The 27,997-nt window shown below is 44.5% G+C and overlaps 1 protein-coding gene and 1 long non-coding RNA gene across 2 annotated transcripts in view; one reads left to right on the top strand and one right to left on the bottom strand.

The window, feature by feature from the left end:
- ERG (ETS transcription factor ERG) overlaps positions 1-27,997 on the top strand; it is a 248,054-nt gene that overhangs the window by 63,591 nt on the left and 156,466 nt on the right. The gene's annotated exons all lie outside the window — the stretch shown is intronic.
- LOC141129279 (uncharacterized) lies at positions 9,816-13,827 on the bottom strand. The gene is made up of 3 exons (XR_012241800.1): positions 13,515-13,827; positions 12,881-12,972; positions 9,816-12,789 (listed from the first exon to the last, which is right to left on the bottom strand). It is a non-coding gene; the product is annotated as an uncharacterized lncRNA (long non-coding RNA).

Raw genomic sequence — 27,997 nt, 5'->3', positions numbered from 1 at the left:
GTATGGACTATTCATAGGAATCATAGGGGCTAGGCGCAGGGCGCAGCTGGGATGTTTTTACTGCAAAGGCCGGCCAGGAACTTTTGAGTGGTAATGAAAGCAAGTAGCTAGGCTGAAACGGTGGAGGTATATTTAAAGGAGGACTTGAAAGTGAAGTTGTCCTCTAACCCTTTTATTACCATCGCCATACATAGTTTTTTTCTTTTATTTACTATTTATCTATTACAGATACTTATATAGCGCTGACAATTTATGCAGCGCTTTACATATATATTGTACATTAACATCAGTCCCTGACCTCAAGGAGCTTACAATCTAAGGTCCCTAACTCACATTCATACATACACATTCTTGGGCCAATTTAGACGGGAGCCAATTAATCCCTTCGCGCCTAAGGGTAAAACAAATCTTAAAGTGATATTAAAGTCTTGAATGACAGCTACAGCGCGGTCAGATAACTCTGGGAGGGTGTCCTCCCAGAAGTGCACCTGGGAATGTCCATGACCATCGGTTCCTCCGGACCCAGCGCGTCACGGAACGGGGTAAAGGGCCAATGACAGCGGCCCTTTACCACATGATTGCCCTGTCTAATGACGGAGCGATCAGCTGTCAACAGACCAGAGTATGTCCAGTTCAGCTCCTCCCCTCTCCTCACACTGATCAGTACAGTGTGCGAGGAGAGGAAGGAGTTGGGTGCAGCAGCGCTGTGAGCTGGATCTGAAGTGCCCACAGCACTGATCTGTTCCCATCCCTGGCTCATCCATGCTCCATCCATGTTTCATCCATGCCCAGCATTTCCAGCCACACTCATCCATGCCCATCCCTGCTCATTCATGCCCACCCATGGCTCATCTGTGCCCATCCATGGTTCATCCGTGCCCATACATGGCTCATCTGTGCCCATCCATGGCTCATTCTCCATGCCACATCAGTGCTCATCTGTGCCACATCCCTGCCAAATCAGTGCTCATCTGTGCCACATCCATGCCACGTCCATGCCACATCAGTGCTCATTTATGCCACCTTCATGCCACGTCAGTACTCATCCGTGCCACATTCATACCACATCAGTACTCATCCGTACTCATCCACATTAGTTCTCATTTGTGCCACATCTATCCTACTACAGTGCCCATCAGTGCCCAACAACAGTGTAATAGGTAGTCAAAGTAGATGTGTAATTTATGCTCCTAGAACGCCTGATGGCGCTCCCTGCATGTTAGGCCTCTGTATATGGCCAGGCTGTGAAAAAATCTCACACGTAGAATGTATTTTAGGGTGTAATTTAAGGTAGGCATATGCTGTGTGTGAGAAATAACTCGTTTTTTATGAAAAAAAAAAAAAAATAAAAAATCTTAATTTTGCAAAGAATTGTGGGAAAACATTACAACTTCAAAAAAACTCCACATGCCTCTTACTAAATACCTTGGAATGTCTTCTTTCCAAAAAGGTGTCATTTGGGCGGTATTTGTACTTTTTGGCTTGTTAGGCTACTTTCACACTGAGGCGCTTTACAGACGCTATAGTGCTAAAAATAGCACCTGCACAGCACCTGTAAAGAGCCTCTCCTCTCACTCCAGTGTGAAAGCTTTCACACTGGAGCGGTGCGCTTGCAGGACGGTAAAAAAAAGTCCTGCAAGCAGCATCTTTGCAGCACTGTGGGAGCGGTGTATACACCGCTCCTAAAACGCCCCTGTCCATTTGAAGGCTTGGTCGGCCGAATTTCGAAAATCAATGGTGGCATCATCGGATCACAAAAAAACGAACTTTCTGATTTTGAAAAGAAAATTCGTTCGAAATTCGACCGTGTATGGCCTGCATTAGTGTCTCAAGAAATGGAATAGGCCATCAGTACATCAGGTGTAATCAATTTTCAGAGATTGCCACTATAGCTTGTAGACTCTATAACTTTCACAAAGACCCAATAATATAGACTTATTTTGGTTATTTTTTTACCAAAGATATGTAGCAGTATAAATTTTGGCCAGAATTTATAAAGAAAAATTACTAATTTGCTAAATTTTATAACCGAAACAAAGAAAAATACATTTTTTTTACAAAGTTATTGGTCTGTTTTCATTTATAACACAAAAAAAATGTAAAACCCAGTGGTGATCAAATACCACCAAAAGAAAGCTCTATTTGTGTGAAAAAAAGGACAAACATTTCATATAGGTACAATGTTGCATGACTAAGTAGTTGTCATTCAAAATGTGAGAGCACCGAAAGCTGAAAATTGGTCTGGTTAGGAAGGGTGTTTAAGTGCCCAGTGGGCAAGTGGTTAATTATCAAAGGAAAACTGGCGCAAAATAGTAAAAAAAAATAAAAATAAAAAATTAAATATAGCTGTATATTTCTTGTTATAACCATAACCTACCATCAAAAAACAATCCAAAATAAATTCTCCTGCTCCCAATGATCGCAGCAATACCACATATGTGTATGTTAGTTTTTGTTTGTACCCGTCATACAACCCAGAAACAATAGTGCATATTTTGTTTTTTTTATCCTACCTAAAACACACTGACACCAATTTAAAAAATGTTTTGTTTTTTTTTTAAATCCTGTCCAAAATATACTGACCATGACCTTTGACCCTTACTTGACTAAAACACTAACCTAATAGGATGCCTTTGGCCAATCATGGCTCAGAGGGACTAAGTCCATGTCCCACAAAATATAAGGCTGCTGCGTGAGAAATAGCTTGAGTTAGATTAAGCAGGCAGGTTATTCAGTTAATGGCAGTATATTGGATATATATATATATATATATATATATATATATATATATATATATATATATAGTGTATTCGGTGGTGGATAGTTTCTAATACACTTCAGGCAGTGTACACAGTATATAATACAGTGTGGCGTTGCAAAACAAAAAATACATCATGTCCGGAAGGCCACCAAGGAGAGGCAGATGCTCACAGGCCACTAAAAGAGGGCAAGCAGCCTCTGTGTCTACAGTCAACAGTGGTGGTCGTGGACATGGTGCACCCTCTGCAGGTGGCTGTGGGGAACGCTTATCCTTTTTTTCTGCTGCTGGCCGTGTTATTGAGCCACAATATGCAGAAGAGTTGGTGGAGTGGATAACAAAGCCGTCCTCCAACGCAGCTGTCAAAGCGGCTATTCTATTGGCTCCTTGTCCACAGTCACTCCTTCCGTAGCCCAACCATCATGCACGGAGGGTTCCCCCGAATTATTTTACCACAGTGTCAGTTATATGCTGCTGGATGATGCCCAGTGATTTGAAGGCTTCCGATGTTTGTTCACAGGTTGAGGAAGTGAGTAACGTGAGCCTAGAGAGAGGGGGTGCCACAGAAGGACAAGAAACTGGCAGTCATGTTCCCCGAGCTGCATCATACTGCCAAGTTTGCTCCAGTGACGAGGAGGGAGGGGATGATGAGGTCAATGAATGTACTTTGGTGCCTGAGAGAATAGAGGAGGAGGCACAACTCCAACGAGGCAAGATGTCCTGTAAGGGGCAGCTTAAGGGCAGCCACCCTATTGCATTACACCGCAATGCTCTGCAGGTGCAGGGCGCTGCTGACTTTTAAATGTTCCTTGGTGTGGGCCTTTTTCGACACGTGTGCAGCAGATCGCACCTTTGCTGTTTGCAACCTATGTCTGAATCGGATCAAGCATGGTCAGAACAGCAGCTGCTTGGGCACCACATGCTTGACCAGACATATGACAACCTGCCTTGCAACCTGCCTTGCAGTCCGTTGGCAATAGCACTTGAAAGACCCACATTATAGAAAAAGGCGGACTTCTCCTTGCGCCTCATCTTGGCTCTCCAACCCTACTATACCTCCAGTCCTCTCAAAAACATGCACTGAGAGGAATGAAGGTATAGCAATAGGTGTCCCAAGTACTTGCAGCCAATCTGCTAGCAGTACACCACCAATTGATTTTAGCAGGCCAATTTCCCTACCCCAGTTGCTGAACCGTAAAAATTAATTCGGTCCCAGCCATCAACATGCTCAGCGTTTAGATGCTAGCTTGGCCAAATTGCTAGTACTGCAACTGCTGCCTTTTCAGCTGGTAGACTCTGCCCCCTTTCGTGAATTTGTAAATGTGCTGTACCTCAGTGGCAGGTTCCAAAACACCATTTATTTTCACGGAAGGCCATTCCAGTGTTCTGTCGAAGTGCCCCCCATCGAATAGTGTCCGCGCATGCGCAGGACGGAGCCGCACTTCAGCTGATTTGCTGATTTTCACGGCCACAATTGAAACCTATACAAACAGCGGGGGGAGGGGGGAACGTGGTTCTCACATTGTGCCTCGCTGTTGTGGGGCGGCTTTACAGTGTGCTGATGGTCCGGTTTTGTCTGTGTTGCGGGGCAGGTTTGCTGTTTTGAAGGGCCGGTTTTGCCTGTGTGAAAGGGCGAGTTGCAACACAGACAAAACCAGCTCTTCAACACAGCCGCTAGCCACCCTCCAGCAGCAGCGATGCGCAATCTGAGAACTACGGTCTCCCCCCGCTGTTTGTATAGGTTTGAATTGTGCCTGTGAAATGGTATCTCCCATCGAGAGATACCTCCTACGATGTGCGCATGCGCCTTGGTTAAGTCAGCCCAGCTGATCGGCAAATCAGCTGTTGTGCTGTTCCGTACAGCGCATTTCGATGGGAGGCATTTCTCCACAGAACAGCTGCTCTCTACTGGCACGTGGAAGGCAATGTTTTGGCCTTGTTGGACAGGGCGGTCAGCAGCAGGGTGGATTTGATTTAAATCAAGTCAATTTTTTTTTTCACAAGTAAAAAAATCAAGTCAATTTAAATCACGATTTAAATTATGATTTAAATCACTAGTAAAAAGGCTTGATTTGAATCATAATTTTTAAAGAGCAACTGTCATCTCTGTCCCGCTGCAGATCCTCCTCTGTCCCGCTGTTGACTCACCGACAGTCCCATTCACTTTAATTATACGGCTGGTGATGCGGCAGTGACACAACAAGGTGAGGGACGTGGCGGCAGCAGGTGAGTGGATGCCCGCTAACAGGCGCTGCCATGATGGATCTGAAATGACAGGTGCTCTTTAGAGAAACTATTTACTCCAAATTGATGAGCATCACCTAAAGAAAATGTTGGGCATCCTACCTTGTTGCTGTTGTGAAGTTTCCACAAGTCTTCACATATTTGATATCTATTTACTCACTTAGTTTCATTTTTTAAATATCACAAAAAAAAAAAAAATATGGAGATTGTATTGAGTTTGTGTGGCCCAAAATTAATAATTTTTTTTTTAACTGAAAATACAGATTTGATACACAGTTGCATTAATATTTTGTGACATATAAAATTGCAGCTGACGTTATGTCATTCTATGGGTCCTCTGCTCTCAGAAAATATATAATGTGTTGGGGTTTTTTCTCATGTACAAAATGAGAATTTCAGCATGCGTGACCAAAGTGAAATAAATGGCTTTGGCAGCCGAAAGGGTTACAGTGTTTTACAGTCTCCTTTAATGATAGCCACGCGCACTTGATGCGGTTTCATTCCTATATGGTATGTGCATCTCAAAAATGCTACCAGCTTAGTACCAACAAACCGCAGAGAAAAATCTCATTTTTATTTTAAGTATGCCAAGGCCTAGCTGGCAACATTTCATAGATTCTATAGCAAACCACCCTTAATAAATGCCACGTATGTTCGCTGTAGCCTGTGCGCATGCGTACACACACACACACACACACACGTCATGGGTGAATAATACATTTTGTGAGGATAGGTTTTGAATATTTGCACTACAGATGATCAAATCTGCTAATAAAGAAAGCCAAATGCTGCATTTTTGCAACCGTTTTATTTTTTTTGCCAATTCTTTATTTTTACAATAAAGTGTCTTCTGCAACCGTTTTTAGGTTCCATTTGAACAAATGAAAACACATAAAATTCCTGGAAATGCATGTAGCATTTCACATGTGTTGTCCAAACTCATGGCTAGGAGAAAGGACAGAACAGGAAATTACATAAAGGAAGAGTAGAAAAATGCAAACAAAAACAAAAAATACATGCAAGACACATAAGCAATGCATACAAAAAGCAGCAAAACACATTTGAATGCAAACTTTTTAAAATAAATTAATCAAAAGGGTTCTTACACATGGATGCCTAAAAAAGCAAAATTTTTAGGCAATCAGGCATTTTTTTTACTGACCTAAATGCAGCCCTTTGTTTTCATTCGGCCTGTACACACAGACACATAAGCTTGCGTTTTGTATAGATCAGTAAAAAGAGAAAAAAGCATTGCTCATCAGTATTGTATGTGCGTACATGTGCATATGCACGTATGCCACAACTCCCTAATTTTTTTTATGTAAACTTTATTTTATCAAACAAATACAATACAACGGTGTCAACAACGTTTCATTATTGAGGGTGCAGGGTGGCTGGTTTAGCCTAAGAGCATAACGTTGCACAACATTTTTAAAGTAAAACAAAAACCAGAAAAACTTGGCAGACACGAGGAAGGGAGTTAGGGAGAAACTGGTACCATTGCAATGCATAGACAAAGTTCCATCCTGGTGACCACGGTGGGACCCCGCCCCACATTGCAGATCTCATTTAGTATGCTGGGGCATATCTCGGCCCTGTGGCCAACAGGGACCCGACAGGCACCCCCCCCCCCCCGGGAGAGGGTCTAAAAAGCCTCCATCGTACCTCCATCTAGGGGAGACACCTCCCGGGCCCCCTCTGCAGCCTTCTCGGATACGGGTCCCACCGGGGCACCAGGGTTATCAGGTGAATTTTCTATCGAGTGTAACCATCCGAGTGCAGAAAAAACATTAGCTAGAGGAAAACATAACAACAGGTTACAAAGGACGTGTTGCACCTTATGCAGCATACACACGGTCGGACTTTTCGACAACAAAAGTCAGACGGTCTTTCCGACGGACTTTCGACGGAGTTACGACGGACTTTCGACGGACTTTCGACGGACTTTCTAACAATCAGACTTGCCTACACACCAAAGTACGACGGATTCGTACGTGATGACGTACGACCGGACTAAAATAAGGAAGTTGATAGCCAGTAGCCAATAGCTGCCGTAGCATCGGTTTTTGTCTCGAGTCCGTCGGAAAGATTTGAAGCATGTTCCAAATCTAAAGTCCGTCAGATTTTCGACCGAAAAAGTCAGCTGCAGCTCCGATGAAGCCCACACACGGTCGAATTGTCCGCTGGACTCGGTCCGTCGGACAAGTCCGGTCAATAAGTTCGCTCATGTGTACGCGGGATTAGAGTTGGTCTCCATTTTGGCCATATAAGCCATAGCGGGGGAGAGAGGGGTATAGGATACTCAACTGCAGGCAGGGTTTATGAGAAGTCATGATCAGGTATGCACATCACTATTAACAGGCCTCTTCAGTTTCAGTGAGGGCTCCACTAACTCCAACAGTGCAACATCCAGGCTAGATGGCACAGGGTCTGAGTCGGCAGGATATTTTCAACACTGTGCCCAGATACCGTTAAAATGTTCGCTCTTGACCCTGCACATCGCCACCCACTCCTCCGCCTCTCTAATTTGGTCCACCTTCTTCAGCCACTCTGTTAATGTAGGAATCTGTGGGCGTTTCCAATAGAGAGGTATAAGCCGTTTAGCAGTGTTTAGGAGATGAGGGAGTGTGCTTTTCTTGTAGTGGCTCAGAGGAAGGGCAGGGAGGTGCAGGAGAAAATGAGCTGGGGAAAACGGGATTTCGATCTGCAGGGCATCTTTTATATAGGCGCAAACTTCTAGCCAGAATGGGCTAACCATCGGGCAGTCCCACCAAATATGGAGGAGTGTGCCTTTCTGGCCACAGCCACGCCAAAAGCGGTTTGTGGCTGAGGGGTAGATACGTGATAGAGCCGCAGGTACTTGGTACCAATGGGTCAGAAGTTTGTAGTTAGTTCCTGTGTCTTGGAATCAATGGAGCTGGAGTGTGCGAGTCTATACATGTGTGACCTTTGTTCAGCTGAGAACTCAACTTCCAGATGGCGCTCCCATTCCCGTATAAAGGCCGGTTTGGTGACAGCAGAGGCTGATCCCAAAAGCTGATATTGTTCGGAAATCAAATGGGGAGTGGGCTCTTCCTCAATGAACAATCGTTCAAGTGAAGTAAGAGTGTCTAGCCCTCTTATAGAGGCACCGTGGATCGGAATTAAGTATCGGAGCTGTTTGTGTCTCCACCAATCCATTGGGAATCGTACCATGTCTGTCCCTCGGCTCTAGGGGGATCAACTTGCCCTTTTCCAGGAATTTGCAGCAGCTATAGTTACCATCAGTGACCCAGGACCCAAAAAAGGCTGCCTGTTCCCCAGGAGGGAACCACATGAATCCTCCTAGCGGTGCCAACGGGGAGCCAGGGGGTGCTAGGACATACAAAGGATTAGTGCGGTCCCAGATACAGAGGGCATGGGTGGTCAGTGGGGGAGCTGTCTGTGAAAGCCCTCTGTATTCCTAAGGCAGCCAAGGGGTATACGACAGGTTGCGACCTGCTAGGCTTTTCTCTAGGGAGATCCACATTTTGGAGCTGGTGTGATGGCGCCAGTTTAGAATGTGTTGAATCGCTATGGCTGTATAATAGCGACGTATGTCTGGAAGGCCCAGACCTCCCACCTCTTTAGGTTTCTGCAATAAGGACACGGCCATATTACTATTATTATTTCAATGGCTCTAGTTCCCACCATGCAGTCAGTTTGTGGTCAGTTTCTGCACCGGAAACTGACTGCATGGTGTGAACTAGAGCCATTGGAATACATGGAAAACACTGTGCATGCATTTTTAGTGCAGAAAAAAAGTGCACGGAACTGAATGGAACTGCGTCTGGTGTGAACTAGCACTTAAAGCGGGGTCCACCTATCTATCATTTTTTTTTTTTTTTTTTTTTAGTTCATTCACAAACTTTTCTTCTCAGCATTACATACTCACATATTGTGTGTAATATGTCTGCCTGTGTCCGATTTCGTCGGAAAGAATAACTTATATTATTCACTGCAGGCGGTTTCCATCTTCATTGTGGGCATTTGAAGCCCACAAGCATTTATTTCCTGGATGTGGTGAATGCTGTGCTCCCAGCATTCACCGCTCGTTCCCGCACATGCTCAGTGGCATCCTGGGAAGCCTGAGACTAGCTCCCAGGAGTCTGGGAGAGGCTAGAAACACGCCTACTCCCACGGGAGGAGAACCAGGAAGTGCAAAGAAGAATAGAAAAATAAAAGGTAATTACGGTGATTTAAATTTTTTTAAACGGCATGTCAGCATCTAGGCAAGGAAGAGAATACATACAGATATTGTTCAAAATTTGGGTGGAACCCCGCTTTAAAACATATCCAATAAAATTAAAAAAAAAAAAAATCAAATTTCTTCATAAATTTAGGCCAATATGTATTTTGCTACATGTTTTTGTTAAAAAAAATCCCAATAAGTGTATATTGATTGGAACTGAATGGAACTGCAATTGGTGTGAACTGGCCCTTAAACAGAAAGTTAAAAATATTGTTTTTTTTTCTCAAAATTGTCGGTCTTTTTTTGTTTATAGCGCAAAAAAATAAAAAACGCATTGATAATCAAATTACCACCAAAAGAAAACTTTATTTGTGGGAAAAAAAGGACATACATTTAGTTTTTTGGATACAGTGTTGCATGACCGCGCAATTTTCAGTTAAAGTACTGTAGTGCCTATTGCAAAAAATTGCGTGGTCATGAAGGGGGGTAAATCTTCCGGAGGTCAAATGGTTAAGTAAGCTGAACTCCAGGGAAAAAAAACTTGCCGTGTGCCCCCCCCCCCCCCTTTTTCCCAACTCAGGGGCTAACTGTTTGTTTTGCCTAGCGGGTGATGAATAGAGTAAAGCACCTTATTCCTTGCCCTCAGTGATCAGACTGCAACACTGTAAATTTGTAGTAAGGTATTTTTAAATAATAATAGCTTGCAAAATATCCCATTCAGCAGTAGCTTTCTATATGAATTGGAATGTATTATTCGATCGTTTGTATTATTTGTAAACTTTACTTTAAACTATACTTTAGGAGACAGTAAGATATGTCTTCCTACTTTTCCAAAATTCTCCAAAATGGCACAGATACAAAATGTATTTGAAAGTCCATGAGTGCCACATCCATACTCTGCAAATCACGTCTCATAAACTTTCTGTGGGGCGGCTGTTTTCCGATTGGGTAATTACTTTTACAGCAGTAGTGAAATGTGTGGGTGTGTAATAGAGGCTATTTTTACATGCCTAGCGGGGACTGTAACCACAGAGTTTAGACTATGCTGAATATTTTGTTTTTTTGCTTGCTATTGGATTTAGAAAAATCAGTAAAAACGTCCAGAAGTAAATGAAGCCTTATTTTCTGTGTGAACTGGAGGCTGGAGAAGTTGGCTAAGGTACAGTAAATCTACGAAGTGTGATTTGGTAACCTGCTTATGTACAGTTCCCGGCCACTTTACACAACATCATAATGATCAGGGTTGGGAATCCTTGACTTCCCGGGTCACATCATTTCCTCCAATTCGGTCATTTCTCAAAAAATAAAACCATAAAAATAATTTTAAAAATCCCACCTTATTAAATATCCAAGTACATCAAACAAGGTTTTTGATATAACGCCTCACCTTTTACCTTTTCTCTACTGGGATCTATGGTAGTTTCATTCCAATTTCCTTCTCTTTCAAAAAAACATTCTGCAAACACAGAAATCTTTACATTGAGTTATATCAATTAAGCATTTCCATGGTTATTGTTGGAATTTGGGTAAATCTACAAAGTATGGTTTAGTAACTTGCTTATGTACAGAACCAGTCCAGTCTGCACAATATTATGGTAATCAGATTTGGAGAACCTTGACTTCCCCAGTCTCATAATTTCCCCCAATTTTGGTAATTTCTCAAAAAATAAAACAAAAAAAAAAGTCATATTAAAAATCACAGCTTATTAACCACTTCAATACGGGGCACTTTCGCACCTTCCTGCCCAGGCCAATTTTCAGCTTTCAGTGCTGTCACTTTTTAAATGACAATTGCGCGGTCATGCTACACTGTACCCAAACTAAATTTTTATCATTTTGTTCCCACAAATAGAGCTTTCTTTTGGTGGTATTTGATCACCTCTGTGGTTTTTAATTTTTGCTAAACGAATAAAAAAAGATTGAAAATTTTGAAAAAAAAAGTTTTTCTTTGTTTTTATTATAAAATTTTGTAAAAAAGTATGTTTTCTCCTTCACTAATGGGCTCCGATAAGCTGCACTGATCGGCACTGATAAGGTGGCATCAATGAGATAGCACTGATGAGTGGCACTGATGATGGGCACTGATAGGCGGCACTGATAGGTGGCACTGATATGCGGCACTGATAGGCATTGATAGGCGGCACTGATAGGCATTGATAGGCGGCACTGATAGGCACTCATAGGTGACACTGGTGAGCACTGATAGGGGACACTGATGGGCACTGCAAGACTGCACTGATGGATACTTATGGGTGGCATTGATAGACAGCACTGATGGGCACTGATTGGCGGCACTGATGGGCACTGAAAGGCAGCACTGATGGGCATTGATAGGCACTGATGACTGGCACTGGATTTCACTGATAGGCATCACTGGCAGGATTTTTCAATGGCACTGATTGGCAGCTGCCTGGGCACTGATTGGCAGCTACCTGGGCACAGATTGACATTTCCCTGGTGGTCTAGGGTGGCATACCTGGTGGTCCAGTGTGGTGGCCATCCCTGGTGGTCCTGACGGCTTCCTGGTGGTCCTGGGCAGGCATCCGAGATCCGAGGGGGGACTGCGCTGATCAACAAACAGCACAGACCCCCCCCGTCAGGGGAGCAGCCGATCGGCTCTCCTCTACTCGCGTCTGTCACATTTGGCACCTTTCAGGGGGGAGCAGATACCTGTCAAATCCAGGTATCTTCTCCCACTTCCGGGATAAATTGTTGCACATCGTGCGCCGAACCACACAATGTCCGGCAATGTAAGGCTTTACTTCCTGTTTCCCTTAGTAATGATGCTGGCGCCTGCACCCGGAGCTGAGGGACGGGTCAGCTTCGGGTGTCAACACCGTGGGCTCCCAGGACAGGTGAGTGTCCTTATATTAAAAGTCAGCACCTGCAGTATTTGTAGCTGCTGACTTATAATTTTTTTTACTCAGGCGGAACGCCGCTTTAACAGTTATATCCACTGTACAGTAGTCCCATTACAATTTCCTTCTCTTTCAAAACAAAAATTCTGCAAACATAGAAATCCTTATATTGAGTTATATCAATAAAGCATTTCCAGGGTTAGGGATGGAATTTGGTAACTCTACAAAGTATAATTTGGAACACTGCTTATGTACAGAACCCGACCAATCTGTATAACATTATGATGATCAGATTCGGAAAACTTTGACTTCCTGAGTCTTATAATTTTCTCTGATTTAGTGATTTCTCAAAGAATAAAACAAAAATCAGTCATAATAAACATTAAACAACCTTTTAAACAGTCATGTTTGCTAATTTAATTCTTCATTTTTCTTTTGGCTTTCTTTTTCTATTGTAGGAAAACTCTCCTGGGATCTTCCGTAATCCTAATCCAATTTTATTCTCTTTCAAAAAATTATTTCTGCAAACATAGAAATCTCTACATTGAGTTATATCAATAAAGCATTTCCATGGTTGGGGATAGAATTTGGGTAAATCTACAAAGTATGATTTTGTAACCTGCTTATGTAGAGAACCCATCCAGTTTGCACATTATGATGATCAGAGTTGGGAATCCTTGACTTCCGCGGTCTCATAATTTCCTCCAATTTGGTAATTTCTCAAACAATAAATAGAAAAAGTCATATTAAACACCACAGCCAAGTAAATATTCAAGTACGTCAAGCAAGTTTGCTGATAAATCTCTTCACCTTTTTTCCTTTATGTTGCTATTGTAGGAGAGCTCTACATTGATCTTCAGTAGTCCTAATCCAATTTCCTTCTCTTTCAAATTTTTTTTTTTCTGCAAACATAGAAATATTTATATAGAGTTGAATCAGTAAAGCATTTTCAGGGTTAGGGTCGAGGTAAATCTACAACATATGATTTAGTAACCTGCTTATGTACAGTACTCAGATAGTTTGCACAACATCATGATGATCAGGGTTGGAAGACTGACTCCCCAGGTCTCATTATTTCCTCTAATTTGGTAATTTTTCAAAGAATAAAACAAATTGCAGCCATAATAAACATTAAACATCACAGCTTATTAAACAGTCAACTACATCAAGCCAGTTTGCCAATTTAATTATTCACTTTTTTCCTTTCTTTTGCTATTGTAGGAAAACTCTACTGGACTCTTCAGTAGTGCTAATCCAATTTCCTTCTCTTTCAAAAAGAAAAAAAAAACTTTAACCATATCTATAAATCACTTTCAGGGTTAGGATACATTTATGAAAGTGGTTGTGAAGTTAAAAGGTTTTTTACCTTAATGCATTCTTTGCATTAAGGTACAAAAAAAACTTCCAATACCAGCTCCGCCCAGCCCTTCCCTTAAACACGTACCTGAGCCCTGTATCGATCCAGAACTGTGCACTGTTTCGGTTCTTCTCTCCTCTCTCCGTGTTCTCACAACTTCGGCTGAGGGCTTGGCATGGAGTGCATAAATTCAGAAAATAAATTGAAAATAATAAGCAATGTAGTTAGATTTTTGCTCTTCAAAGTATTTAATTGGAAACCACCAAGGTTCAAATTAGGAATATTTGCAGCCTTCCTCACAATACTAATATAGTCTCAGCCCTGCCCAAATTCTGAGGACTGATTTACACTTTAGTGATTCATTGAGTTGTGTTAATGCGCTTAACGTTTTGACGTGTAGGGCATTAAGGCTTTCTGTTCATTACAAATGGACTGCCAAGGCACTACAATGGATCATACAAAGCACAAGATCATTTTTTAGCAAAGCCGCACACTGCAATAGATGGCATATGCTGCAATGCAATGCAATGCCATTCACAATGATGAGCAAGTGCGTTTTGAGAATGCTCACTCACTTGCATTTTACCATTCTCTGGCCCACCACACAAGTTATACTGACACATGAGTGATTCCAGAGTAGCTTATCCTAGATTTAGGCATACCTTTTACCATTTGTTGGCATAGTGCAGGGATATGCAATTAGCGGACCTCCAGCTGTTGCATAACTACAAGTCCCATCATGCCTCTGCCTCTGGGTGTCATGCTTGTGGCTGTCAGAGTCTTGCTGTGCCTCATGGGACTTGTAGTTCGGCAACAGCTGGAGGTCCGCTAATTGCATATCCCTGGCTTAGTGTGACAGGTAGGGATGAGCCGAACACCCCCCTGTTCGGTTCGCACCAGAACATGCGAACAGGAAAAAAGTTCGTTCGAACATGCGAACACCGTTAAAGTCTATGGGACACGAACATGAATAATCAAAAGTGCTAATTTTCAAGGCTTATATGCAAGTTATTGTCATAAAAAGTGTTTGGGGACCTGGGTCCTGCCCCAGGGGACATGGATCAATGCAAAAAAAAGTTTTAAAAACGGCCGTTTTTTCAGGAGCAGTGATTTTAATAATGATTAAAGTCAAACAATAAAAGTGTAATATCCCTTTAAATTTCGTACCTGGGGGGTATCTATAGTGTGCCTGTAAAGGGGCGCATGTTTACTGTGTTTAGAACAGTCTGACAGCAAAATGACATTTTGAAGGAAAAAACTCATTTAAAACTACCCGCGGCTATTGCATTGCCGACAATACACATAGAAGTTCATTGATAAAAACGGCATGGGAATTCCCCAAAGGGGAACCCCGAACCAAAATTAAAAAAAAAAAATGACGTGGGGGTCCCCCTAAATTCCATACCAGGCCCTTCAGGTCTGGTATGGATATTAAGGGGAACCCCGGCCAAAATTAAAAAAAAAAAATGACGTGGGGTTCCCCCTAAATTCCATACCAGACCCTTCAGGTCTGGTATGGATTTTAAGGGGAACCCCGCGCCAAAAAAAAAAAAAAAAAACGGCGTGGGGTCCCCCCAAAAATCCATACCAGACCCTTATCCGAGCACGCAACCTGGCAGGCCGCAGGAAAAGAGGGGGGGACGAGAGTGCGGCCCCCCCTCCCTCCTGAACCGTACCAGGCCACATGCCCTCAACATTGGGAGGGTGCTTTGGGGTAGCCCCCCAAAACACCTTGTCCCCATGTTGATGAGGACAAGGGCCTCATCCCCACAACCCTGGCCGGTGGTTGTGGGGGTCTGCGGGCGGGGGGCTTATCGGAATCTGGAAGCCCCCTTTAACAAGGTGACCCCCAGATCCCGGCCCCCCCCCTGTGTGAAATGGTAAGGGGGTACATAAGTACCCCTACCATTTCACGAAAAAAGTGTCAAAAATGTTAAAAATGACAAGAGACAGTTTTTGACAATTCCTTTATTTAAATGCTTCTTCTTTCTTCTATCTTGCTTCATCTTCTGGTTCTTCTGGCTCTTCTGGTTCTTCTGGTTCTTCCTCCGGCGTTCTCGTCCAGCATCTCCTCCGCGGCGTCTTCTGTCTTCTTCTCCTCGGGCCGCTCCGCACCCATGGCATGGGGGGGAGGCTCCCGCTCTTCTCTTCTTCTCTTCTTCTTTTCTTCTTTTCTTCTTTTCTTCTCTTCTTCTCTTCTTCTTCATTTTCTTCTCCGGGCCGCTCCGCAATCCATGCTGGCATGGAGGGAGGCTCCCGCTGTGTGACGGCGCTCCTCGTCTGACAGTTCTTAAATAACGGGGGGGGGGGCCACCCGGTGACCCCGCCCCCCTCTGACGCACGGTGACTTGACGGGACTTCCCTGTGACGTCACGGGGAATGCCACAGGGAAGTCCCGTCAAGTCACCGTGCGTCAGAGGGGGGCGGGGTCACCGGGTGGCCCCGCCCCCCCGTTATTTAAGAACTGTCAGACGAGGAGCGCCGTCACACAGCGGGAGCCTCCCTCCATGCCAGCATGGATTGCGGAGCGGCCCGGAGAAGAAAATGAAGAAGAAGAGAAGAAGAGAAGAAAAGAAGAAAAGAAGAAGAGAAGAAGAGAAGAGCGGGAGCCTCCCCCCCATGCCATGGGTGCGGAGCGGCCCGAGGAGAAGAAGACAGAAGACGCCGCAGAGGAGATGCTGGACGAGAACGCCGGAGGAAGAACCAGAAGAACCAGAAGAGCCAGAAGAACCAGAAGATGAAGCAAGATAGAAGAAAGAAGAAGCATTTAAATAAAGGAATTGTCAAAAACTGTCTCTTGTCATTTTTAACATTTTTGACACTTTTTTCGTGAAATGGTAGGGGTACTTATGTACCCCCTTACCATTTCACACAGGGGGGGGGGCCGGGATCTGGGGGTCACCTTGTTAAAGGGGGCTTCCAGATTCCGATAAGCCCCCCGCCCGCAGACCCCCACAACCACCGGCCAGGGTTGTGGGGATGAGGCCCTTGTCCTCATCAACATGGGGACAAGGTGTTTTGGGGGGCTACCCCAAAGCACCCTCCCAATGTTGAGGGCATGTGGCCTGGTATGGTTCAGGAGGGAGGGGGGCCGCACTCTCGTCCCCCCCTCTTTTCCTGCGGCCTGCCAGGTTGCGTGCTCGGATAAGGGTCTGGTATGGATTTTTGGGGGGACCCCACGCCTTTTTTTTTTTTTTCTTGGCGCGGGGTTCCCCTTAAAATCCATACCAGACCTGAAGGGTCTGGTATGGAATTTAGGGGGAACCCCACGTCATTTTTTTTTTAAATTTTGGCCGGGGTTCCCCTTAATATCCATACCAGACCTGAAGGGTCTAGGTAAATAATGTGCCAGAAATGTCTGTTAAGCACTGCATATAGGGTAACTTCCAGTAAAAACAGCTTACATAGACCAAAGGTACTGATGGTAGCATGCCGGTGATGTGATGGGAAGAACAGCTGCTGTCATCCATGTCCTGAGCAAGTAGAATGCATGTTTTAAGGCAGTGGTGTCCAAACTACGGCCCATAGACTGGATCCTGCTCTTTGTTTGCCTTTTTTCGGCCATTGGGGCACTGTTCTTCCCACTGACACAAGGCAGTATTGCTCCCACTGACATCAATGATGTGGCACCATTCCTTCTACTGATAGCAATGGTAGGGCTTAATACCTCCAACTGACACCAAGGATGGGGCACTTTTCCTTCCACTGACGGCAACAATGGGGTACTATTTCTTCCACTGACACCAACAATGGGGTACCATTTCTTCCACTGACACCAATTTTATTATTCCCAATGACACCAACAATGGGCTACTGATCCTCCCACTGACACAGACGATGGGGCACTATTCCTCCTCCTACTGACCACAGACCACATGTACTTTTTTTTTTATTCCCACTGACCATCAAGCCTGATACATTGTCTACTCCCATTGACACTGGGACATTTTCTACTCCCACTGGCCACAGTCACGCCCCCCCCCCCCCCCCAAGCCTGAAGGACAGTAAAATGGCCCTGGAAAGTGGAAAGTCGGAGATTCATTTTTGAAGGCTTAAAGTTTATCTAAACCCTAAACTCAAGAACGAACATACAAAGCTCCCCACCAAAACCCACACACTCTTCCCTTCAACCCCCTCAAAAACATCCTACAGTTTTGCCTGGGGATGAGATTTATTATATTACAGCTTACCAACCTGTAGATGTAATGACTGCATTCGTTTTCTGTTTTCACTTTTTTTGCCTTTATTTTCACCTGATGATCCTGCCAGTAACACACCTGTCATAGCGTGCTCATTATACTGCGAGGAGCAAAGTTGTCACCCTAGGGCAGGGTGTGTTGGGACTGCACAACACCCACCTTCCCCTCTATTCCTCTTCATAACATAGGAGGGAGGTGTTTTGTAAACCACTGAGATAGTTGGGAACAATGCAAATTGAGACTGGTCAGCACAACCAAGGAGTTATTCGTTGTCAGGATAAACAAATATTTAATTGCACCGATGAACATTTATAACACAACTCTTTCAATGGTATTTTAACAGACCAAAAGGGGCCAGAAAAAGCTCATTGTTTTTACATATACAGTATCTCACAAAAGTGAGTACACCCCTCACATTTTTGTAGATATTTTATTATATCTTTTCATGTGACAACACTGAAGAAATGACACTTTGCTACAATGTAAAGTAGTGAGTGTACAGCTTGTATAACAGTGTAAATTTGCTGTCCCCTCAAAATAACTCAACACACAGCCATTAATGTCTAAACCGCTGGCAACAAAAGTGAGTACACCTTAAGTGAAAGTGTCCAGTAGTCCAATTGGGCGCAAAGTGTCAATAATTTCTGTGGCCACCATTATTTTCCAACACTGCCTTAACCCTCTTGGGCATGGAGTTCACCAGAGCTTCACAGGTTGCCACTGGAGTCCTCTTTCCATGATGATATCACGGAGCTGGTGGATGTTAGAGACCTTGTGCTCCTCCACCTTCCATTTGAGGATGCCCCACAGATGCTCAATAGGGTTTAGGTCTGGAGACATGCTTAGCCAGTCCATCACCTTTACCCTCAGCTTCTTTAGCAAGGCAGTGGTCATCTTGGAGGTGTGCTTGGGGTCGTTATATTGGAATACGGCCCTGCGGCCGAGTCTCTGAAGGGAGGGGATCATGCTCTGCTTCAGTATATCACAGTACATGTTGGCATTCATGGTTCCCTCAATGGACAGTAGCTCCCCAGTGCCGGTAACACTCATGCAGCCCCAGACCATGCCACTCCCACCACCATGCTTGCCTGTAGGCAAGACACACTTGTCTTTGTACTCCGCACCTGGTTGCCGCCACACACGTTTGACACCATCTGAACTAAATAAGTTTATCTTGGTCTCATCAGACCACAGGACTTGGTTCCAGTAATCCATGTCCTTAGTCTGCTTGTCTTCAGCAAACTGTTTGCGGGCTTTCTTATGCATCATCTTTAGAAGAGGCTTCCTTCTGGGACGACAGCCATGCAGACCAATTTGATGCAGTGTGCAACGTATGGTCTGAGCACTGACAGGCTGATCCTCCACCCCTTCAACCTCTGCAGCAATGCTGGCAGCACTCATACGTCTATATCCCAAAGACAACCTCTGGATATGACGCTGAGCACGTGCACTCAACTTCTTTGGTTGACCATGACGAGGCCTGTTCTGAGTGTAACCTGTCCTGTTAAACCACTGTATGGTCTTGGCCACCGTGCTGCAGCTCAGTTTAAGGGTCTTGGAAAACTTCTTATAGCCTAGGCCATCTTTATGTAGAGCAACATTTTTTTTTTTCAGATCCTCAGAGTTCCTTGCCATGAGGTGCCATGTTGAACTTCCAGTGACCAGTATGAGAGAGTGAGAGCGATAACACCAAATTGAACACACCTGCTCCCCATTCACACCTGAGACCTTGTAATACTAATGAGTCACCTGACACCAGGGAGGGAAAATGTCTAATTGGGCCCAATATGGACATTTTCACTTAGGGGTGTACTCACTTTTGTTGCCAGCGGTTTAGACATTCATGGCTGTGTGTTGAGTTATTTTGAGGGGACAGCAAATTTACACTGTTATACAAGCTGTACACTCACTACTTTACATTGTAGCAAAGTGTCAATTCTTCAGTGTTGTCACATGAAAAGATATAATAAAATATTTACAAAAATGTGAGGGGTGTACTCACTTTTGTGAGATACTGTATTTAAAAGTAGATGTAAAGCCAAAACCCGGAAAAACCTACACTCTCTGCTGGTGATTGTCGCCAACATGACAGAAAGGGATGTGCAATCCAGAAACAGAAATAGAAAAGCGATCTTCCAATTGGGACACCAATTTCTGGTTATAGCTGTCTAAGAGGGGAATGTCACACACTTCCAGTTGTACCTAGGACACGATGTTAAAGCATAAATCCTGAATAAACCTAAGTAGTCTTTAAAATGCTCCCTCCACGCCAACACCTATGCTGACTAGCCTGCAGACTAACCTAACCTGCAGCAATGGCTGCAGGGTAAAGGCAAGAACACTCAACAGTGGCTGGTAAAGCCTGGAGTGGTGATGTCACCCATAGGCTCCTATGGCCCATCCACTATCGTCACTCCCTCCTCTCCCTTGCAGCCGCCGCTGGCTGACACAGGGGAGCTGGATCACGTGACCAGAACAGAACGGGCTGAAAATAAGTATGTATGTATGAGAAATGGTTACCCTCCTTCCCCACCTTCTTTAGATCCTACTGTGTATATTACTCCAAGAGTGCACTTTGAAGGTCTCTTCAGGTGCATGTTAAAGGTTCTATAGAATATCCTTGGCATTTGATGGACATAAAATAGACATATCTGGTGGGCTACCCCTATCTACCACACCCAGTGGGCTTTCCCTGATTGCCATACCCAGTGGGCTATCCCTGACTGACATACCCGGTGGGCTATCCCTTTCTGCCAAACCCAGTCGGCTATCCCTGATTGACAATCCCGGTGGGCTATGCCTGATTAATATACCTGGTGGGCTGTCCCTGACTGCCATACCTGGTGGGCTGTCCCTGACTGTCATTCCTGGTGGGCTGTCCCTGACTTCCATTCCTGGTGGGCTGTCCCTGACTGACATACCTGGTGGGCTGTCCCTGACTGACATACCTGGTGGGCTGTCCCTGACTGACATACCTGGTGGGCTGTCCCTGACTTCCATTCCTGGTGGGCTGTCCCTGACTTCCATTCCTGGTGGGCTGTCCCTGAACTGACATACCTGGTGGGCTGTCTCAGACTGACATACCTGGTGGGCTGTCCCAGAGTGACATACCTGGTGGGCTGTGCCAGACTGACATGCCTGGTGGGCTACCCTGGCTAACATACCTGGCAGGCTATCCCCGACTGATATAACTGATGAGCTATCCCTGACTGACATAAGTGGTGGGCTATCCCCGTCTTTGATGTGGAGTTCATTGAGGATACTCCCCAGAGCCACACAACTTGAAGAAGAATTTGGAAAGTCTTACACTGGGGATGCTATGCAGATGTTGATCATACTAGACTCAGGCTGCCATCAGGCACATTTATTGCATTAAGCAGCCTGAGACGTTCCATGCTTCATGAGAAGTGATGAAAATATAAAACAGCTTTGTTCAGTATGGGAGAGAAATCTTTGATAAGACCATCTTCGGGGGGCATCTGCCGGGTTCCTGGTTCCCAGTCCCACGTCTGGTTAGATGATAGATTAAAGCGAGGTCTTTTTTAATCACTTTCTGGCAATCACTTAAAAAAGAAAAACAATGGGGAGAAAATAATGAAAGATGTAGCAAGTTTTTACAAGGACTTATTGCCACATAGAGCAGGTGACTCCCAGAGTTCTGCTGAACATACACAAGTACAGGAAAACTGCGATTAGATTAGAAGAGTATGGGTGCCCTCTGGTGTCCTTGGATGTAACACAATGAAATTTCTTAACAAGTTCTACCACATGTCACACAGAACACAGCAACAACAACAAAATAAGTTAGCCATCTTTTCCTGCTTTCCTATTATCCAGAACTCTCAACGTTTGGAGGAACTGTCCCATCTGAATACTCAAACCCTTCATACCATAAAGGGACCCTTTTATAGGTCTTATGTACAGACCTGGAAAATATTTTACAGTTACAATAGATGACCCTTCCTCAATATTTTTACCCCAGAGCACGGTTGTCAACCTCCCGTGTGACAGGACACAAAAAAAAATGACATTACGAAAAAATGACTCTCCCCCTGCACTGCCTTCTTTACTTTCTCCCTTTTATGGAGTTTACTGTGTAAAATGTAACACGGGATATAGAGACATCCGATTAGAATGCCCGCTCCCTCGGGACCTTCTCACATACATAGATCTGCTCTTCTTACCTGGACCTGGTGACTATGCTAGACACTTAAAGACCAGCCTCGTTTTGGAATTTAGGTGTTTACATGTTTAAACAGTTTTTTTTTTTGCTAGAAAATTACTTAGAACCTCCAAACATTATATATTGTTTTTTTTTCTAACACCCTAGAGAATAAAATGGCGGTCATTGCAATACTTTTTTTCACACCGTATTTTTTATTCACTTTTTTGAATAAAAAAATAAGACAACAGTAAAGTTAGCCCAATTCTTTTTTATATTGTGAAAGATAATGTTACGCCGAGTAAATTGATACCCAACATGTCACGCTTCAAAATTGCGCCAGCTCGTGGAATGGCGTCAAACTTTTATGCCGCGTACACACGGTCGGACTTTTCGTCTACAAAAGTCCGACAGCCTGTCCGACAGACTTCCGGCGGACTTCCGGCGGACTTTCGGCGGACTTGCAGCAGACTTTCTAATGAACGGACTTGCCTACACACGACCACACAAAAGTCCGACGGATTCGTACGTGATGACGTACACCGGACTAAAATAAGGAAGTTCATAGCCAGTAGCCAATAGCTGCCCTAGCATGGGTTTTTGTCCGTCGGACTAGCACACAGACGAGCGGATTTCGGGGTCCGTCGTACTTACGACGTAAAGATTTGAAGCATGCTTCAAATCTAAAGTCCGTCGGATTTGAGGCTAAAAAAGTCAGTTGAAAGTCCGGAGAAGCCCACACACGATCGGATTACCAGCCAGCTTTAGTCCGTCAGCGTCCGTTGGACTTTTGTAGACGAAAAGTCCGACCGTGTGTACGCGGCATTACCCTCAAAAATCTCCATAGGCGACGTTTAAAAAATTCTACAGGTTGCATGTTTTGCGTTACAGAGGAGGTCTAGGGCTAGAATTATTGCTCTCACTCTAACGATCATGGCGATACCTCACAAGTGTGGGTTGACCACCGTTTTCATATGCGGGCGCTACTCACGTATGCGTTCGCCTCTGCGCGCGAGCTCGTCAGGATGAGGAGTTTTAAAAAATTTTTTTTTTTCTTATTTATTTTACTTGATTTTATTTATTTTTACACTGCTTTTTTTTTTTTTTTAAAATTGTGTCACTTTTATTCTTATTACAAGGAATGTAAACATCCCTTGTAATAGAAAAAAAGCATGGCAGGTCCTCCGAAATATGAGATCTGGGGTCAAAAAGACCTCACATCTCATATTTACACTAAAATGCAATAAAAAAAAAAAAAAAAGTAATTTAAAAAAATGACATTGAAAAAATGTGCCTTTAAGATGTATGGGTGGAAGTGACGTTTTGACGTCGCTTCCGCCCTGCCGTGTCATGGAGACGGGTGGGCGCCATCTTCCCCTCACTCGTCTCCATGCACAGCTAGGGAAAGCACGCGATCGCCGCCGCTGCACGGTAAGTGGCGGAGGGCACCAGAACGCGGCAGGAGGGGGGGGCCCTCTCCCGCCACCGATAAAAGTGATCTCGCGGCGAATCCGCCGCAGAGACCACTTTTATCTTGTAGCCGGCCGAAAACGGGGATACCGGGGTTATGGCAGCTAACTGCTGCCATAACAACGATACCCGCGGCCAAAGTTAGGACGTTTATGTACATGCGGCGGTCGGCAAGTGGCTAGACACCGTGTCTGGGATGGTATACGATCCTCTCTCGATGAGCCTCTGTATGAATATATTATTATTTTTGATGTGTCTGTATTGCGGTCTCTGTACTTCACCGTGTGATGAATAAAAATAAAGAATTGAATAAAATCTAAGTCCACGTTTCTGACCATATTTCATGGTGCATCCACTCTGCAGCCCCCACTCCTCAACCAACACCCCTAACCCCTTACTAGATATCCTTGGTTCTTCCCACAGGCTTCTGTCATTTTTATTTTATTTTGGTGCAACGCTGTGTGACTCCACCCACACAGCCGCATCGTCCATTCACAGGAAGTTGTGAATTAAAGACGTTATCGTACTTGAGGTCTATTAATACGTGCTCTGGCTCCTTCTCTTGGTATAGACCTGGGGTAGGAAGAATAGTCTGCAGAAGCTTGAACATATCACCTGCGATCCATTGGTAGCAATGCTTTGCAGGTTCCAATGCAAAAAAATAATCATTCATATATTTATTTATTTTTATTTGATATGAGTGCATTCATTATTTTTTGCAAAAGGTGAAATTAGGCTTTCACCTTCAATGCCATAGTCCAGAGGGCTCCAGAGTATGGCTCACAGGCCAAATCCATCCCACTATAGGATTGCATTCAGCCAACGGCTAGTCTCAAGTTCCACCCACTGCACTGTCTTTCTCCGAGCAGCCGATGATGTGATTGCCCCAGCAGGATGGAAGTTCTACACCCCCCCCCCCCCCCCAACTCTCACCCCACTGCTACACTGATTACAGTCAGGGGGAACCATTGATAGGGAATCTGATGAAAAAAGGGGCTCTGATATAAACTCTGATGTGGGGGGGGGGGGGGGTACTCTGATGTAAAAGTGGACTCTCAAAGGGACACTAATGTAAGAAGGGACTTTGAAGAGACTCTGATGTAAGGGGGACCCTGATGTACACAGTAATGCCCTGTACACACGATAGGATTTTCCGATGGAAAATGTGTGTTAGGACCTTGTTGTCGGAAATTCCGACCGTGTGTGGGCTCCATCACACATGTTCCATCGGATTTTCCGACACACAAAGTTTGAGAGCAGGCTATAAAATTTTCCGACAACAAAATCCGTTGTCGGAATTTCCGATCGTGTGTACACAAATCTGACGCACAAAGTGCCACGCATGCTCAGAATAAATTAAGAGACGAAAGCTATTGGCTCCTCCCCCCTTTAAAGTCCCGACGTATGTGTTTTACGTCACCGCGTTCAGGACGATCGGATTTTCTGACAACTTTGTGTGACCGTGTGTATGCAAGACAAGTTTGAGCCAACATTCGTCGGAAAAAATCCATGGATTTTGTTGTCGGAATGTCCGATCAATGTCCGATCGTGTGTACAGGGCATTACTCTTAAGGTGGACTCTGATGTAAGAGGGGCTATGATAGAGACCCTTATGTGAGGAGGGGGCTCTGATGTAAGTAGGGAATCCTAAGATGGACATTGATGTAAGGGGGACTCTGATGGGGACGCTGATGCAAAGGGGGACTCTTATGGGAACTCTAATGTAAGGAGGGATTTTGATGGGGACTGTGATGTAAGAGAGGCTCTAATAGGAACCCTGATGTAAGGGGGGACTCCTAATGCAGACTCTGAAATAAGGGGGGCCTTGGTAAGGATCAGTGGCGGCTGGTGCTCAAAATTTTTGAGGGGGTGCAAACAAACTGAAATTAAAAACAAAACAAAAACATCAACTGCAACCACTGTGCCCATCAAACGCAACCACTGTGCCATCAAATGCAGCCACTGTGCCATCAAACGCAGCTGCAGTGCCAAACGCTGCCATTGTGCCCATCAAATGCTGCCAGTGTGCCCAACTGCCCATCATATGCTGCCAGTGTGCCCATCAAACGCTGCCAGTGTGCCCAGCTGCCCATCATATGCTGCCAGTGTGCCCATCAAATGCTGCCAGTGGGCCCAACTGCCCATCATATGCTGCCAGTGTGCCCCTTAAATGCCAGTGTGCCCCCCGCCCGCCCGCTCGCACTTACCCTGTGTCTGTGGGGCAGCGGGTGACGGCGACGAGCAGGGTCCTTCATGCGTCTCCTACCTCCTGATAGGCATCCAATAGCGGCACCTGTCATTTCAGCCAATCAGGTGACAGGTAACAGACCCGAGCACCTGATTGACAGAGAGGCAGTTCAGTGTTAGGAAAGCGAATAGTCATTCGTTTTCCTAACACAGCTGAGTGGACTGCGAGCGACAAGCATGGCGCTCGCAGTTTATCTATTTTGCAGCTTTACTTACCAGCTCCACTTGGGCCGTGCCTTCCACGGAGCTTCTGACGTCACTTCCAGTTTCCCTCTGGCACAGTGCGCCCCCTATGGATGGGCCGCCACTGGTAAGAATACTAAAGTAAGGGGGATTTCTGATGTAAGGGGGGACTTACAGTATAAGTTGACTTTGATGTAAGGGGGCACTTTGCTTTTTTTTTTACTAAAGTTCTTTCTCTTTTGTTCTGAATCATATAAAGCTGACTCCAAAAAAGGTCCAAGTAAAACTTATTTATACATTAATTTTATTTATTTATAAAACAGACTTTTTTTTTTTTTTTTTTCGGACCTGTGAATATTCGTAAAATATATGTCGTTACCTTCAAACTGAAAACTTTGGAAACACCTGCTGTAGTCTAAAACAAATTTACACATTTAAAAAAAATATATATTTTGGCTAGAGTTGTCTTATAAGTAATATGAATGGATATCTATCCCTCCAGGCTAAACCTACAGATATGTAGATCAGTAAGTGACACAGATGTATTGATTACATAGATTCAGGATGTCAGTATGTTAGCTTGAGTTAGAATGGAGCTTCCTGTCTTTCTCATTCCCATTGGGATCACTGGCGTGCCAAGCTGTCCTTTGTTCTGACTTCTCAGTGATTCACTTTGATGTCATGGCTGGTCTAAAAGTTTAGTGACGCACATTCGTCTGTAAACACCCTGCTGATTATAAGCAATATCAGTTCCTCAGTAGGTGGAGCGGACTGCCTTTTATTCCATGTGATTATTGCCAGTATTCCCCCAAAAAACCTGGTCCTAGTGACTTCTTTCATGTTCCGAGTTCTCTTCCTTTGAGGGTTTGCTTAAAGGGTCACTCCACCTATCCACAAGAAGGGCAGCAAGGTAGAAGCTGGTAAATATAGGCCAGTGAGTTTAGCATTAATTGTTGTCAAGTTAACCACTTTAGCCCCGGAAGATTTCACCCCCTTCCTGACCAGAGCACTTTTTGCGATTCGGCACTGCGTTGCTTTAACTGACAATTACGCGGTCGTGCGACGTTGCACCCAAACAAAACTGACGTCCTTTTTTCCCCACAAATAGAGCTTTCTTTTGGTGGTATTTGATCACCTCGGCGGTTTTTATTTTTTGCACTATAAACAAAAAAAGAGTAACAATTTTGAAAAAAATGCAATATTTTTTGCTTTTTGCTATAATAAATACACTCCAAAAATATATAAAAAAAACAATTTTTTTCCTCCTCGGTTTAGGCTGATATGTATTCTTCTACATATTTTTGGTAAAAAAACCCGCAATAAGCGTATATTGATTGGTTTGTGCAAAAGTTATAGGGTCTACAAAATAGGGGATAGTTTTATGGCATTTTTATCATCCATTTTTTTTATTAGTAATGGTGGCGATCTGCGATTTTTATCGTGACTACGACATTATGGCGGACACATCAGACACTGTTGACACTATTTTGGGACCATTGTCATTAATACAGCGATCAGTGCTATAAAAATTCACTGAGTACTGTGTAAATGACACTGGCCGGGAAGGGGTTAAACACTAGGGGGCGATCAAGGGGTTAAGTGTGTCCTCGGGAGTGATTCTAACTGTGGGGGGGGATGGGCTACTACTTACATGACAGCGATCACTGCTCCCGATGACAGGGAGCAGTGATCTGTGTCATATTACTAGGCAGAACAGGTAAATGCCTTGTTTACATAGGCATTTCCCCGTTCTTCCCCTCCGTGACACGATCGCGGGCACCCGGCGGACATCGAGTCTGCGGGACCCGCGGTCACGGAGCACGTGGCGGGCGCGCACCCACAATGCCGCATCTTAAAGGGGACGTACCTGTACGCCCTTTTGCACATCCGTGCCGTTCTGCCGACGTATATCGGCCTGCGGCGGTCGGGAAGGGGTTAATGGAATCGATCCTGAAATAAAGGATCATTGATTACATAAAATACACAACAACTTTCTGGACACAAACCAGCATGGCTTTACTGAGGGCAGATCATGCCATGCCCTAATCTGATTTAATTTTTTGCCTATATTACCAGTGTTGTGGGCCAGCGTGGTTCTGTGGACATAGCATATCTTGATTTCCGCAAGGCATTGGATACAGTTCCACATAATGATCTAATACAAAAGTTGTACAAGCTAGGACTTAACCCTTGGGTGGGTCAGTGGATCTGCAGTTGGGTAAAGGATAGATACCAGAGTGTGGTTGTAAATGGGGTTCACTCTGTATTGGGCCCTGTTCTATTTAATCTCTATGTAAGTGATATAACTA

The sequence above is a fragment of the Aquarana catesbeiana genome, linkage group LG02 (genome assembly GCF_042186555.1).
Source record: "Aquarana catesbeiana isolate 2022-GZ linkage group LG02, ASM4218655v1, whole genome shotgun sequence".
NCBI lineage: Eukaryota > Metazoa > Chordata > Amphibia > Anura > Ranidae > Aquarana > Aquarana catesbeiana.
This window is presented reverse-complemented; position numbering and strand designations above follow the sequence as displayed.